General features: G+C 37.6%; 1 protein-coding gene and 1 pseudogene across 3 annotated transcripts in view; one reads left to right on the top strand and one right to left on the bottom strand.

The window, feature by feature from the left end:
- Window positions 1–6,010: 6,010 nt before the first annotated feature.
- Window positions 6,011–15,754, top strand: part of ZRANB3 (zinc finger RANBP2-type containing 3) — a 186,212-nt gene continuing 176,468 nt past the window's right edge. For 2 of the 3 annotated variants that reach the window (XM_088793744.1, XM_088793742.1), the window contains exon 1: window positions 6,144–6,280. The gene's annotated coding sequence lies outside the window, so the exon portion shown is untranslated. Of the gene's footprint in view, window positions 6,281–15,754 lie in introns of all 3 variants that reach the window. The other variant, XM_088793743.1, reaches the window with a different exon arrangement.
- Window positions 14,123–14,218, bottom strand: LOC141568026 (U6 spliceosomal RNA; annotated as a pseudogene).

Here is a 15,754-nt window from a genome sequence, read left to right as displayed (position 1 = left end):
AACACAGCAATTCTGTAATAAGCAAGCTTCTTTCCCAAGAGAATATTTAAAATAAGGGCCTTATGTTCATGTAAGTCATAGCTTTGCATACATAGAGATTTTTCCCCCCCTCTTATAGTAAAACTTTTTTAAAAAACAGTATTAAATACCACAGCTTCCCTTCCCAGTGAGAGTCAAGGCAGCAAGGTAAATCTGCAGTTAGTTAAACTTCTAACTCATACTGTAAGGTGATATTTTATACCAGTTATGGAACTTCTTTCATGTATTAGGTTAGTGAAGTTAATTGCACAACCAGCCCACAAAAGTAATTTATATTCATCATTGATCAAACTAAAGTTGGGCGAAATCAAATTACAGTACTTTAAACTTTGACAATATTAAATTATTGTCTTTCAAGAAGAAAGGTCAAGAGTAAAAACAAGCATAGTTTATTTTCCATACTTAATTTTTTTGGAGAGGAAGTAGTCTTAGGGAATTGTAGATGAAAACATTAGTCAAGTAGGTTGTAAGAACAATCATTTAAACATGCTATGTGGTCTAATATTCATGAAATAGACTAAAAAAATCTCACAATTTGCCTAGAGAAGTGAGTTTACAGGTAGAAATTAAGAAATAAGTTATAAATCTACAATTCAGAAGGCAAAGAGAACAACACAGATCATAAACTGTAGGCTTTTTAAACTTGCAGGAAAAAAAATTAAATTAACAGGCACGTGTGGAGACTAAGAAGGTAAGAAGACACAAAATGTTAAAAGATAAAATCTGGGAATTAAGGAAAAAACAAATGGCTGGAAAATAGGTAGAGAGCCAGCTTTGAGCCAGGATTAACTAACTCATCTCTATTTCAACCATTAGTTAATGACTAATTGAATTAAATTCTGGAAAAGATACACATGCTCACGTCTTATCAGGTACAAGCAAATTTGTTTAGTTACATAATGTATCCTTATTGGGGAAGCAAAGTTAACTTAATAAAATTTTGATTATATGATTTGATTTTTTGCATATGTCTGTGTTATTACTAAACATCAGAATTCATAGGGATTAAGTAGATGTTTTACTGTTTTAGAAAAAGATTACTATTACACTGAGAAAAAAACAGACATACTCCCTTTTCTTTACAATAACAACCTTAATTAAGTTATCAATAATAAATTATCATCACTGTATGCAGGTGTCACTATAAAGTTTTGATTCTGTGGTTTGGAGCAACAAGAACTATTTGAAAAGTTCACTGCCATTTGTAACCTCTTTTAACACACAGATGCCCAATATTATTTACAATAGATCATGAAAGTGTTAACAGTGAAATTTTCTAATAAAAATAGCAACAATATATTACAAACCCATCAAGTCTTAAGTGTTTATTATTGTGGCTATTATCAATAAATCAACAAACAAGTGTTGGTGAGGATGCAAAGAAAAGGGGAGGCCTCATGCACTGTTGGTGGGATTACAAACTGGTGCAGCCACCATGGAAAACAGTATGGAAGTTCCTCAAAAAATTAAAAATAGAACTACCTTATGAACCAGCAATTCCACTTCTGAGTATTTATCAGAAGAAATTCAAAAGACTAAATCAAAAAGATATATGCATCCCTATGTTCTTCGCAGTATTATTTACAAGAGCCAAGATATTGGCAACCTAAGTGCCCATCAATAGATGACTGGATAAAGAATATGTGGTACCTATATACAATGGAATATTACTCAACTATAAAAAAGAATGAAATCTTACCATTTGTGACAACATGGACAGACCTAGGGGATATTATGCTAAGTGAAATAAGTCAGAAGAGAAAGAGAAATACCATATGATTTCACTTACATGTTCACTAAAGAACAAAATAAATGAACAAAACAGAAACAGAGTCATAGATACAGAGAACAAACTGATCACTGCCAGATGGGCGGGATGTTGGGGGGGGGGCTGGGTGAAGAAGGTGAAGGGGTTAAGAAGTACAAAGTGATAGTTATAAAATAGTCACAGGGACAGCACAGAGAATATAGCCAATAACATTGTAATAACTACGTATGGTGGCAGGTGGGACTAGTTGTACCAGGGGGATCACTTTGTAAATTATATAAATGTCTAACCACTATGCTGTACACCTGAAAGTAATATAATACTGAATGTTAACTGTTAATTGAAAAATAAAAAATATTTTTAAAAAGTGTTTATTACTGTAACATTTTCAAGAATGGAAAAAATAGGTGTTATCAACCCTCATCTTGAGGAATTAAAATTTCACATGAACTCAAATGGGTATAATTAGATATTTTAAAGTACCACGACAAGAAAATCGCTTTTATTACTTGGCAAGAAGGGATGGCAATGCATATGTTCTGCATAGTATTTGAAAAAGCTTATTTCAATTTTATAACATTTTCTACTGCTGCTGCCATGTAAGGCTCCTTGAAGGAGCATCCAATTATACTGGGTTTAATAAGTTGGGAAGTCTGCCATAACATTATGTACCTCAGCTCACTATTTAGCATAAGGTGCAGCTGTCTTGAACCCTGGCCAGGCATTACCGTCAGAAGACTTCGTAATAGAACTGTTTTCATGCTAACTTTAAATTGGTCTAACTGCACACACTCCAAGGACACTATTACGTGTGAAGACACAGTACACTTTCAAAAGTGCCTGGGAGGAGAAAAGAACAATGTGTCTGGCATGTTGACTCACAGAAAAGAAATACACAAGTATTGATAAATAACGAAAATTAAGAAAATTAAGAACCAACAAAACTGTAGTCAGCCTATGGCCATAACAAATTCAAATTACTTTCTTAATCTTAACGCTGTATTAAAAGAATTCAGCTGTTGCTTGCTGGTAGCCTGGTAGCACAATGAATATGGGTAGTAATTATATAAACTAGATCTTGAAACTTATTAAATTTAAAAGATATTACAATAACTTATCACTAGAATAATTTGCCACTTTTATTCCAAGTAATCCATTTGAAATATATTCCACAAACACTTGCATTTTAATGCCAAAACAAAAAAAATCTGCTATAAAATAAGCAACTTGTCTATACCCAGTTACCAATTTCCCACATAACTTTCACTCTAAAAATGGCTAGCTGCAAACTGCACTTACTTTGTCACTACATACAAGTAAATGAAAACCCCCACAGTACTCCTCACTAATGGAACATGTGCTGAGGCTCCAACACCTGTGCATGTGAATAAAAAACTTATTCTCTTAATACACATGAAATATTTAATCATAATATATATAATCTTAACATGCATAGTTAATATTTAATCATACATACTGTGTTAGGCACAATGCTAGGGGCTTTACATACTTCATCTCTAAGCTTCACAACTAAATGAGTTAAGCACTGTCACCCCCATTTTACAGATGAGAAAACTGAACTGAAACTCATAGTGGGGTTCTACAGCTAACAAGAGAACGTAGGAACCTCCTATATTTCTAGCAGCCCTTTCTGTATATAAAGCACATGAGATCTGAAAGCATCAATTATATAATTTATCAATTAACCAACAAGTTTTAGAAAATGCTATGCTGAGTGATATATGCTATGGATACTCTGTGGGGAGCTGAGGGGACTTACCTTTCAGGGTTATGCATTCCATTTTAAGATTTATAACACACCAAGTTTCTTCCAGGTCCTGAATCGATGGATCTATGCCAATTCTGTATCTAGGTGTGTTATTTATGGAATATGGAAGATCATTAAGCCAGTATAGTCTCATCAGACCCTGAAGAAAGGGTCTAACATTAGGCAAAACCCAATGACTTCTTCAGAACCCAAGTTCTGATTCTGGTAACAAGCCTCAGAAGTGGGCCTAGAATTTTATCTGATTACAGGCATGTCTACTATAAATTACAGGATCTATTATTTAAGGACATAGTCACCTAGCCAAAAAAGCAAGGAGTGAAAAGATGAGGGCTCAGTATGTGAGGAAGAAGCATTTGCTCTTAAATATGGCCAAATATGCCAAATTTTGTTAAAGTGTGTCCAGTTATTCTAGTCATATTGGTATCCTACCATGTTAAATATTACATAGACCTTACTGTTTCAAATATAAAAAGGTGGGCTTTCAGTTGACTTTTATCATCTTTTCATTACTTGAAAGTTCTTGTAATCAATGACATTTAAGCTAAAAAAAAAGGCTTTCTTCAGAATTACAATTAGGCAAACTGTAATCTGGGAGATGCATATACACGTTGTTGTTTTTTTCCCCTGGAAAATCTTATTAGAAAAATCATCTGCTATTTACTAAGCCTTACTATTTTAGAAAGCATTTCACCTTTTACTTAGTTGACTTGCTGTCCCAGGACAATTATACGCGGGGCATGCTACCCTCAAAAATTTAAGTTTCTACATAAAAAAGCCAGCTCAAAGAACAGATGCACTCTCCTCTGCACCTCGCAACAACAAAAAAGAGAACAACGACAAGAAACTTCAAATACACAAGGGTTTTGGAGGACAGCCTAAGACTCAACCATGAAGTGTGTAAATCTGATTCCCGGAGTCCGTGGCACTGACAGTCATTCAACTTTCTTTTAAAATTTCCCATTGTGTTTTCCTGGTACACAGGCAAGATGTACCTACGTTTCACCAACCGACGGAATGCCTTATTTCCTTTCTAAAAATTCTCCCGGTGCAAGGCAGGGGGCCACGGTCGTGGGGTGGCCGGCGAGTTCGAGGCAGCGGCGCCAGCCACCCGAGAGAGCACAACCACGCACCGCACCCGTCCCTGGCAGGCCTGCTGTGGCTGGTTCCCGAGTCCCTGGGGCTGCAAGGGCAGCAGCAGCCATGGCAGGGACTCGGGAACCTTTCCCCTGCCTCCTCCGCTAGGCCTCCAGGGGTTTGCTTTTCACATGGCCCCCGTGTGGGGGCGGTGGGCACAAGGTAGGGGATGCAGCTGCAGCCGCAGCGACGGGCCAGGAGAGCCGGACTCCCTCGGAACCCGACCTCCCCGCGGACTGGCAGTAGCAGGAGAACCTCGGCGGGGCCCTGGCTGGAGCGCCGACGGCTCTGAGGAGAAGAAGGCCACCTTCTCACACACCACATCTCTCCCCTGCCTGCCTCCTTCTCCGTTAGCGCTACCGGTTGGCGGGCGGGGGAGGGGAGCGAGGCGCGTTATTCCCGGGGAGCTGGAGAGGGGGAGGGGAGGGCATCTCTTACCCGCGTTACTGAGGAGGAGGAGGCGGCTGGAGTGCGGCGCAGCGGGGCGACGGCGGGGCTGGGTGGGTGCAAGTACGAGTCTTACGAAAGGGAATTAACCCCATCACCAGCCCGGACACCGGCTCCAGCGGCGGCCGGGGCTGGCAGAATCCCGCCCCTTCCCACCACGCACTAGCCCCACCTTTTCGTTCTCTTTGAGGGGCAGTCGACAAATCATAGGCTGTACGTTTTCGGAGTGACATGAGCATTATCCAATCACACCTGGACATACTGCCTTCTCTCCACCCCTTTATCTCCTCTCCGGCCGCGGGAGAGCCATGCCAAGTCTTCCTCCACCCTCAAGGGAAAAAGAACCAATCGGTGGTTAGTAACCGCCCTTGAAGGACGCAAAGGACAACCAATGGGAAAACTAAGAGGACAGCCATTTTGCCCACTTGTAAAAGAGCCACCTTTTCCCACGAGTTGGAGCCTGAGGTGGGGGAGTTCTGGGAGTTTTTACTGAATTGGAGATATTAGAAAGACAACCATATTTCTTCAAGGAACATTTGTAATGCTTTGTAGGAATAAAATAAAATTTTCATCCTTCATGTACTGGGAAGTCAGGAATGCTGTTTAAAAGCGTGGCTCCTCCCCTTAGCGGTAACGGGTTCTAAGCCCAACACCTGGTTTCTCCAGCCTCAGTGGGGTGGAAGGCGGAGTGATTGCCCTCTTTGGACAGGGGCGGACTACATTGCCCAGCGTGCTTTGCCCCTGCCCATAACCTTTCCTCCGTTTACTTCCCCCGGTTCCTGACGGTAATTGTAGTTCCTCAGAAGGTACCCATGCTGCCCCGCTGGCCAATGAAAAGGGACAAACTTTTGAATGATTTGGAGTTTAGGGTGGAGAACTAGTTGTTACGAGGCTGTGGTGAATTCTTTTTGCCACCGTAACAGAAGAGAGAAGGATAGAAGAGGAAGGTGATCAGAGAAGAGTTTTCTCATAACGTAAGGGTTTTGTAATCCTGGTATTTGAACTCTTACTTTCGGTGTGTTTCTCTTAAGTCACTTCCGCTTTGGGGCGGACACCAGCCAAACCTGTGGCGGGAGTTGGAGATTCTTCAGCGAATACACCAGGTGTGGCCGTCTGGGAGTGGCGTGGGGGGCAAGTCTGTATTTTCTTGCGTGAGAGATAGGTAGTTGAACGGAATGTAATTGCATTTTAGGAAAGAGTGAAATGGGATGGGTTGGTTCCCAAGTCCATAATGCTGTTCTCCACCCCAAGTCTTCAATCCCAGAGTCTAATTTTTTTTCTTGGTTTTTGACTTGCTCACTATTAGATTGCACCCACGTGTTTGTAGAGGGTGCCTCTAATACCTTTACCCCTGTCGGTGCGTGAAGCATGGCTTCATGTCGTCACTGACTGTACACAACTCTCAAGTTCTGAGCTAATTCCTCCCACTTTTACAGACTTACAAAGCTGGTTCCTAAGAGAAAAGCTACAGAAGGGCTAGGTTTAATAATCAAGAATGGTGCCTTTCCCAGTCGACGACGGTGCCAACTATAATACACCGATGAATAAAGGTATCATTGAAATACTTAGGAGCCCATAGTCTAATACGTTTAGCTCAGTAGGCCCCGGTTCATGCCCCCGTCGGATGCAAAGTCGAGTGTATCTTTGCTGTTGGAGTTCCCTTTGAGGTGCCTTGGGAAACTCATTGAATAAAGGAGACGCAGGAGGAGGTATCAGAAAAGGTCTTTCCCCCTCAAGCCTACTGGCTTTCATTCTTAAACTCTTTTCCCCATCATTTGACTGAGACTTTTTCAGATAAATTCTATTTCAGTTTTTCCTATGGTTTCACTGAGACTTACTTTTATAAATCATCTTGTAAATGTTTATTGAGCATTTACACTACATTCGGCGCTATACCAGACTTTGGGGATACAGCAGCGCTAAAAAGACTGGCTCCTTGTCTAATATCAATGCGGAAGACAGAGGCCAAACAAAAATTAATGGCAACATTACTCAACATTACTCGTTCTTTTAATCTGTCTCTAAATTAAGTCTTCATTAGTCATGTTTTGTGTGTTGATTCCATCACCTCTTTCCATTCTACCTGTGAATTAGAATAAGTGTATTTTCTCTTTTTATTAATTTTTTTTTTCCTTAAGCACTAATAAGTCTGTCAAATACTCATGAGTGGTGTTTTTGCACCAACTAGATGATACATTTTATATTCTAACCCTACATATGGGAAAGTAACCATACCTTTCAGCCAACAGTGTTGTGTGTCCACCAAACAGTTGTCTCTTGTTCTTTAATTCAATTGAAATTTTCTGTATAATTTAGTGGTATAGTCTTCTGTAGATACTTAGTTTTTTGTTGTTGTTGTGAGCTTCTTCTAGTGTAAATCAATAAATAGTGATGGCCATCATTTTATTGAGTGTTTCGTCTGAGCCAGAAATGATGTTTTAGTGCTTTAAGTACATATTTTCGGTAATATTCTGGAAGTATTGTTACTTGATATTTTATGGTTAAAGAAAGTGGGGCTCAATGAAGTTCAGTAAGACTTTAAGGCCTCGATCAGTAAATTTTGGAGCTGAGATTCATATCCAGATCTGTCTCATTCCATTCCTGCCTTTCAAATACTTATTAATCTCCCAAGATACGCCAGACATATAGTGAAAGAGAAATGTAAAATTTCATCCCAGTATTCTGGAACCAAAGGTGGCAGTCACTTCTTTTTTTGAGCTATCCTTTGCCATGGATATAATACCTATCCTTTGTATTTAAAAACAGGAAAATATAAAAAATGAAAATAAATGTCATCTGTCATCCTATTACCCAGAGATACCACTACCGTATTTCCCCGAAACTAAGACCTAGCCGAACAATCAGCTCTAATGCGTCTTTTGGAGCAAAAATTAATAAAAGACCCGGTATTATATTATATTATTCCGGGTCTTATAGTAAAATAAGACCGGGTCTCATTAATTTTTGCTCCAAAAGACGCATTAGAGCTGATTGTCCGGCTAGGTCATATTTTCGAGGAAACACGGTATTAAATTTTAGTGACTATCCTTACAGTGTCTCTCTCTTAAAGGTACAGACATGTATGAATTTTACTTTGCTCTTTTGTAAACCTTTTAAACTCAACAATAGGCTGTGGATATGACTGAGTAAATATCTGTTATCATTTTTGATGGCTATCTGGTATTTCATTGTATGTCTCTAACAATCAGTTCCTAAATTTGCTGTCTTAACCATTTTTTTAAGTGACTATGAGGTAGGATAATTAAGTTCGTGAACTAATCCTAGAAAAGTGCTACGTCCCTTATTGCTGAATATCACTACGGTCACCTTCGAAGTACTCCCCTTGGGAAGCTATGCACAGACGCTAGCACCTAGTCCACCCTTCAAAGCAATTTTGGAACTCTTTCTGGAATGGCCATCAGAGCTGTCGTCCTATTACCTTTGATGTCCCGAATGTCATCAAAATGTCTTCCTTTCAATATTTCCTTTATCTTCAGGTAAAGAAAGAAGTCATTGGGGGCCAGATCAGGTGAGTAGGGAGGATGTTCCGATAGTTATTTGTTTACTGGCTAAAAACTCCCTCACAGACAGTGCCGTGTGAGCTGGTGCGTTGTCGTGATGCAAGAGCCATGAGTTGGTGGTGAAAAGTTCAGGTCGTCTAACTTTTTCACGCAGCCTTTTCAGCACTTCCAAACAGCAAACTTAGTTAAATGTTTGTCCAGTTGGTACAAATTCATAATAAATAACCCCTCTGATATCAAAAAAGGTTAGCAACATTGTTTCAACAAGTTCGCAAACTTAATTGTCACCCCTGGTACTACAGTTGTGTTAAGTATATGCACTTTGTCGTGCAACAGATTTCTGGAACTTTTTCATCTTGCAAAACTGAAACTGTACTCATTGAACAACAACTCCCCTTTTACCCTCCCGCAGCTCCTGGCAACCACCATTCCACTTTCTATTTCTATGAGTTTGACTATTTTAGGTGCCTCATGTAAGTAGAATCATGCAGTATTTGTCCTTTTGTGAGTGGCTTATTTCAGTTAGCAGCATGTCCTGAAGGTTCATCCATGTTGGAGCATATGACAGAATTTCCTTCTTTTTTTAATTCCGAATAGTATTCCATTGTATGTATATGTATAAGTGTTCCATTTTATTTATCCATTTATCTGTCAATGGACGTTTAGATTACTTCCTCCTTTTGGCTGTTGTGAATAATGCTGCAGTGAGCTGGGTGTGTAAACATCTATTCAAATCCTGTTTTCAGTTCTTTTGGATATATACCCACAATTGGGTTGCTGGATCAATTATTAACTTTTAAGAGCAAGAGTGCTATGAGCTCCATATTTGTATGCTTGTCTGATTATCCCTTAAATCTAACTTTTTAGAAATAGGATTATTTAGCCACAAATACTCTGTGATTCCTAAATTGCTCTTTAGAAAGGTTGTTCCCATTTTCTTTCCTACTTACAGTGTTTGAGAGCACCCATTTCCCATCTTTTATTCTATCCAATCTGATAGAAAGTGATCCCTCATTAACTTAATTTGTAGTTAAATTCTGTTGATGTTAAGCCATATCCATGTCATCTATTGTTTAATTTCTTTTGAGTAGCCTGTTGCTACCTCTCATAGTCTAATACTTTTAAAGGAATTACTTCTTAGGTTTTTAACTCTTTGTCATGTAGTTTGAAATTCTTTACTCCCATTTTGAGATTTGTCGTTTTGCTTTTCAATGATGTTTTTCCATGACATAGCTTAAATTATTTTAGTGGTGAAATCTTTTTATAGTTTCTAGTTTATTTGTGATGCTTAGAAATTAGATAATAAAAATAACATGTATATATAAATTTTTATGTGTTTTTACATTTAATTTACAATTTATATATACTTGGTTTTGTTTGGACTCTGTTATCTTTTATCATTCTGTCTTTTCTTTAACGTATACATACCCATTATCTTAGTTTCTGTAACTTTATGTTTTGATATTTAGTAGGTAAAGTGTGCTTCCACTCTTTTTTAGACATTTTCTTGTCATTCATACATTCTTTTGTATTATTAAATGGTTTTTGGTGTCATTTTGTCAAATTTAAAATAAATCTCTGTACTTTTATATTTTAACAAAATACAAGTTTGACATTTATATAGATACTGAATACCAAAAGAAAGGAAAGTATTTCAATTTATATTAACAATACAAAATTTTTCATGTAGGTATAGTCAAGGCTCAATGGGGCATTCTGTGTTCTGTAAAACGTTTTTATTACAGAACTGGATCTAAATGGTTACAGTTTAATAGCACATCTGATTTTTTAAATTATATAATCATTTCTGTACAAGACTTCCATTTTATAGGTGGCTTTCTGTAGCACCTGATAACTTCTGAATGCTTATCTCTAGTTGGTAAACTTTTTATCCCACTATACCTCATAGCCTTTTCCCAGTATTTCAAATTCAATATGTCCCCAAAATCTGTTCCTCTTTTACTTATTCTGTCTCATTTGTTTATTTGGTAAGGAAATACTTACCGAGCTTCTACTAAGAGAGGTAATGGCTAAGAGAATAGGCTCCAGGCTCCTGAGGTTTGATTCTCAGTTCTGCCACGTACTCCTCGGATGACCTTGGGTAGATTAGTTAGCCATCTGTGCCTTAGTTTCCTTATCTATAAAATAGAGATAATGAAATACCTGTGTCACAGGAGCATTGAATGGCTTCATATATGTAAAACACATAGAGTAGTTTCTGGCACGTAGTATGTGTTGGTTTTTGTTAATATTGTTTCTATTGACCTGGCTGGTGCTAGAGTGCTGAAGGAAAACAGTGATGAACAAGACAGTTTTTGGTCTTTGAGCTTATAAAGGCATTCTAATGAGGGAGAGATAAATTCAAGTAAGCAGATAAAAATAATTGCCAATTACTGTAAGTGCTTTAGGGAAACCAACTAATATTAAGGAACATGTGGGGGAGTCCAGCTGGGAGCTATTGCAGTATTCTAGTTGAGCAGTGAGAGCTTGGGATAGGTGATGGCAATGAAATTGGAAAGAAATGGACTTTTGAGATATATTTTAGGAATAATTAATGATTAATAATAAGGGGATTTAGTTTGGTGGTTAAGGGAGAAAGAGAAAAAAAGAATGGTTTGAGTAACTTGCATGATTGTACTATTTCTGAGAGAGTAGGGAGTATACAAATTTGGAAGAAAAATCAACGCATTGGTTTTGGACATTTAGACTAGAAACGTCTATGAGATATGCAAAATGTCAGGTAGGTAATTAGATGTAGGAATCTGAAGCTAAGAGATTGTAAATTGTATTATCTGGACTATTCGTGATATTACCTGGACAGCCTCCTAAAAGGTTGCCCCTGCCCCTGCATCCATTATTCCAAATTTGACAACGTAATCTTTGTAAAACAGTGACCTGATTAAATTCTAGGAAAAGTTCCCAGTTTCTTACAAAATAAAGTCCCAACTCTTTTAACATGGCATATAAGAACCTCCCTGACATGGCCTGTTTTTCACTTCTTTGCCACTTTTCACAAGCATCTTATTTTTTAGCTATAGTAAACTGTTTAGAATTTTCTGAATCTGTGCTTTGCAAATATGGCTTCTTTCTCCCTAGTATATCTTTATCTTGATTCTCCATCTGCAAACTCCACTTCTCCTTCAAGTTTCAATTTAAGGGTAACATCAAATATTTAAACAAGGTCTACTATGTACCAAGCATTTTTTCTCCTAAGTGAAGCCTTCTTTGATGGCTTGCTATGTTACCGAGTCAACACTCCCAGGGAGGTATGGTATTCTTATATATACTTCTTTTATAGCACTTGTTGCATTGTGTTGCAATTATTTGTTGTAACTCCTATGTTTTTGTCCTAGATTGGGCTGGAAGGTGAGGCTACAATGACACAAATTCATCTTTGTACCCTTGGTAGCTTCTTCAATGCCTGGTACATAGTAGGCACTCAATAAGTATTTGTTGAATGAGTGATTTTAAGAGGCAGTGTTGTATAATGGCAAAAATTCAGAATTTTACTGAATTTTTACTGAGTTCCAGATTTAGCATCACCAGGTACTAACTGGTGATAAGTTTATATCTGTGAACCTCCGTTTTCTTGTCCTTAATGTGAGGATAATACTACTTATCTATGTGAGTTATTTTGAGAATTACAGGAGATTTTATAATATTTCCTAGTGCAGTGCCTCTCAGAAAGAGATCACTCAATAAGTGGAATGTTTTAATCATTATTCTGAAAATAATTGCTTATAAAATGAAAGATTTTAGCATCCTTGCTTTTAAAGTAGTTAGATATTAGTTTAAAGTAGTTTAAAGTAGTTAGATATTAGTAGGCAATTTTTAAAGCTCCATAAGTGACTTTAGAAATATATAATTCTATAATTTACTGAAATTGATCTTTCATCATTTTAGAATATTTAATTTTACTCACAAAAGCATGATTTTAATTCATTAAATGTAGGTTGTAGCTTACTAACAATCTTTAAATGTAGCTATATCAGATATAAACATGTAAATAGAACGTACACTGTAATTAAAGCATGGAGTATGTTAAAATATAAAATAGATACATTCCCAAGTCCTGATCAAATCTGAAGAGTTTCTGTGATGAGCATATGACTGTAGAATCACTTTGAAAATATTTGAGTAGATAAGAGGACATCTTCATTGACTACCTTTTCAAACTTATAATCACAACCTGGGTTTTTTTTGTGAGTCTGTGGTTTCTGGAATCCATGTAGAGCTGTCCAACAGACCTCCATATTCATTATTTGTAGAAACTGGCAATTTATTCAAGCCAAATTTGCATTCCCAATAAGGAACTTGGAATTACTTACATTCCAGATGTAACTCATGGTTACATCTGTGCTTACTAAACTGGGAAAGAGTATTTCCTAAAGTTGCAAGCGTCTAGTTTTCTTCCCTCACCCCTGTCCAGTTGTGTCTTATTATCAGTGGAATGGGAGAAGGAGTGAATAATCAAATCTTTTATCCTAGGTCACCCAAGATGTCTTTAAGATATTTCATTTTCACAACATTTACTGATTGTGTCTATGTAGCCAGATTACCATAGTAATTAGAACCATTTCCACTGATAATTTTAGTTTGACTAGGATGAGTTTATAAAATTTAGTTACCTAGATTAACTGAATTTGTTTTTAAATTGAGCAGATTTCCTTGGTACTATGTATTAGGAAGAATTTTCCATGGTAGCCCTCCTTTCTATCTTAGAACTTTCTAGAGTATTCTAATACCCTAATATGAAGCCCTAATCTTGTATATAGTACACTATCTCCCTCTAACCTTAATCACTGTGCAAACTGTGCAATTTCCCAGCTGTACCTTGAATTGGGTGGCTTCTACATTTGAATGTGCAGCCCAGCTGAACACAACGTGCTAGTTTCTTAGTTCCTGGCCTGCCTTGTCTCCTGTGAACTGTGTTTCCACACTAGTTTCGCTATGCACTCTTAGGGTCCACCTCATACTTTCTCATCCCTAGGAAGTATTCTACCTTTAAACTCTCTAATCACGGTCCACCTGTACTTTGTACCTTTAAAAACAAATAATATTAAATGCTTAGTGCCACACACACTGCTCTCGATACATGGACTACACCAGGAAATAAAAATCTCTGCCTTTATGCAGCTTACATCCTACGTAGTAGGGAGAGACAGACAATAAACAAAGAATGTAGTAAGTAAGTTATGTAGTGTTTTACAAGGTAATATGTGCTTTAGGAAAGAAAAAGGGCAGAGAAAAGATAATAGGGAGTTGAAAATTTTTTTGTGTTTCATTTTTTAAAGTTTTAAACTTTATTCAAAATAATTTAAGAGTTACAGAAAGTCACAAGAATAGTGCAAAGAACTCCCATATGTCATTGACTCAGAATCACCTATTGTTAATGTTTTGCTACATTTACTTTAGAATTCTCTCAAAAATGTGTAATGCTTTATGAATTTGCATGTCATCCTTGTGCAGGGGCCCTGCCTCTGTATCATTCCAATTTTAGTATATGTGCTGCTGAAGCAATCATGCAAGTTGGGCAAGTAAAGTTTTCACTGAGAAGTTGACTTTTCAGAAAAGACTCTTAAAAGAAGCAAGGGAGGTAGCCATGCAAATATCTAAGGGAAGAGTTGTATAGGCACATGGACCAGTTAGTTTAGAATCCAAAGCAGGAACATATAAGAATGTCATTGTGACAGTTTTCCTGAGGTGGAGAGGTAATAGGAGTGGTGGGACAGATTGTAGCAGCACTTGTAAACCATTAGTAGTGTTTTTTTGGAGTAAAATTGGGAGCCACTGAGGAGTTCTGAGAAGTGATATTGCTCAGACTTCCTTTATCTCACTGATTGCTGTACTGAGAGAATGGAGGGACTGAGGTGGACCCTGGGACATCAGATTCTTCCCAGGAATTCAGACAGATACGACAGTAGCTCAGATCAGGTGAATAGATTTGGAGGTGGTAGGAAATGTGGGATTCTGGGTATATTTTGAATGTAGATCCAACAGGAGCTGCTGATGGATTGGTTGTGCTGTATGAGACAAAGAGAGGAGTCAAGGAGTTGGTATAAGCAACTGGAAGGGTGAGTTGGGGAAGGCCAGGGAAGGAATAGTTTTGAGAGAAAGACCTAGAGTTCAGTTTTGGTCAAGTTAAGTTTGAGATGCCCATTAGACTGTTAAGTAGAGATGTTTGGTTAGATACACGAATCTGAAGTTCAGGAGAGGTCTTTCTCCATGTGTAAATGTTGGAGTCATTGCCATAGAGGTAATATTTAAAGCCATGAGACTAATGAGATCTCTAAAGGATAGAGCAAAGGATACTAAGAACTGAGTCCTTTTCTTTCTCCTTTCCCTTTTGCCTTATTCAACTAATGTGATTCCACTGTTCAATAAAATAGGAGGTAATAGGCCTATTTGTGCCTTTTCTGATCTGGCAGGGAAGGAAAGCTTTCAACATTTTACCTTAACTATGATGATTGCTGAAGGTTTTGGTAAGAATCTTTCATCACGTGAAGGAAGTTCTCTTATTTTTCTTTTTTATGTCAGGGAGCTTTTGCTCTGAATGGATTTTGAATTTTATCAAATGCTCCCCCCCGCCTCCACTATTACAATGACCATACAAATTTTAAATTTTACTTGGTTGTTATTGAGAATTACATTGATTGAATTTTTTTCACAATATATTTCTTAACAGCTTAATTGAGATATAATTCACATACCATAAAATTCCCCCATTTTACAATTCTGTGGGTTTTGACATATTCACAGAATTGTGGAACCATCATCATGATCTAATTTTAGAACATTTTCATCACTCTAAAAAGAAACTCATTAGCTGTTGCTCTCTTGTCTCTGTTCCCTACTCTCCTCCATCCCCCATCCCAACTCCAGTCCTAGGCAACCACTCATTTACTTTGTTTCGATGGATTCACCTATTCTGAACCTTTCATATAAATGGACATATATAATAATATGTGGTCCTTTGTGACTGGTTTCTGTCACTTAGCATGTTTTTAAGATTCATCCATGTTGTAGCATGTATCAGTATTTCATTCCTTTTATTGT

Source organism: Rhinolophus sinicus, chromosome 17 (genome assembly GCF_057876585.1).
Source record: "Rhinolophus sinicus isolate RSI-liver-muscle chromosome 17, RSI-T2T, whole genome shotgun sequence".
Lineage (NCBI taxonomy): Eukaryota > Metazoa > Chordata > Mammalia > Chiroptera > Rhinolophidae > Rhinolophus > Rhinolophus sinicus.
Note: the sequence above shows the minus strand (reverse complement) of the source record. Positions and strands in the feature narration are given on the sequence as shown.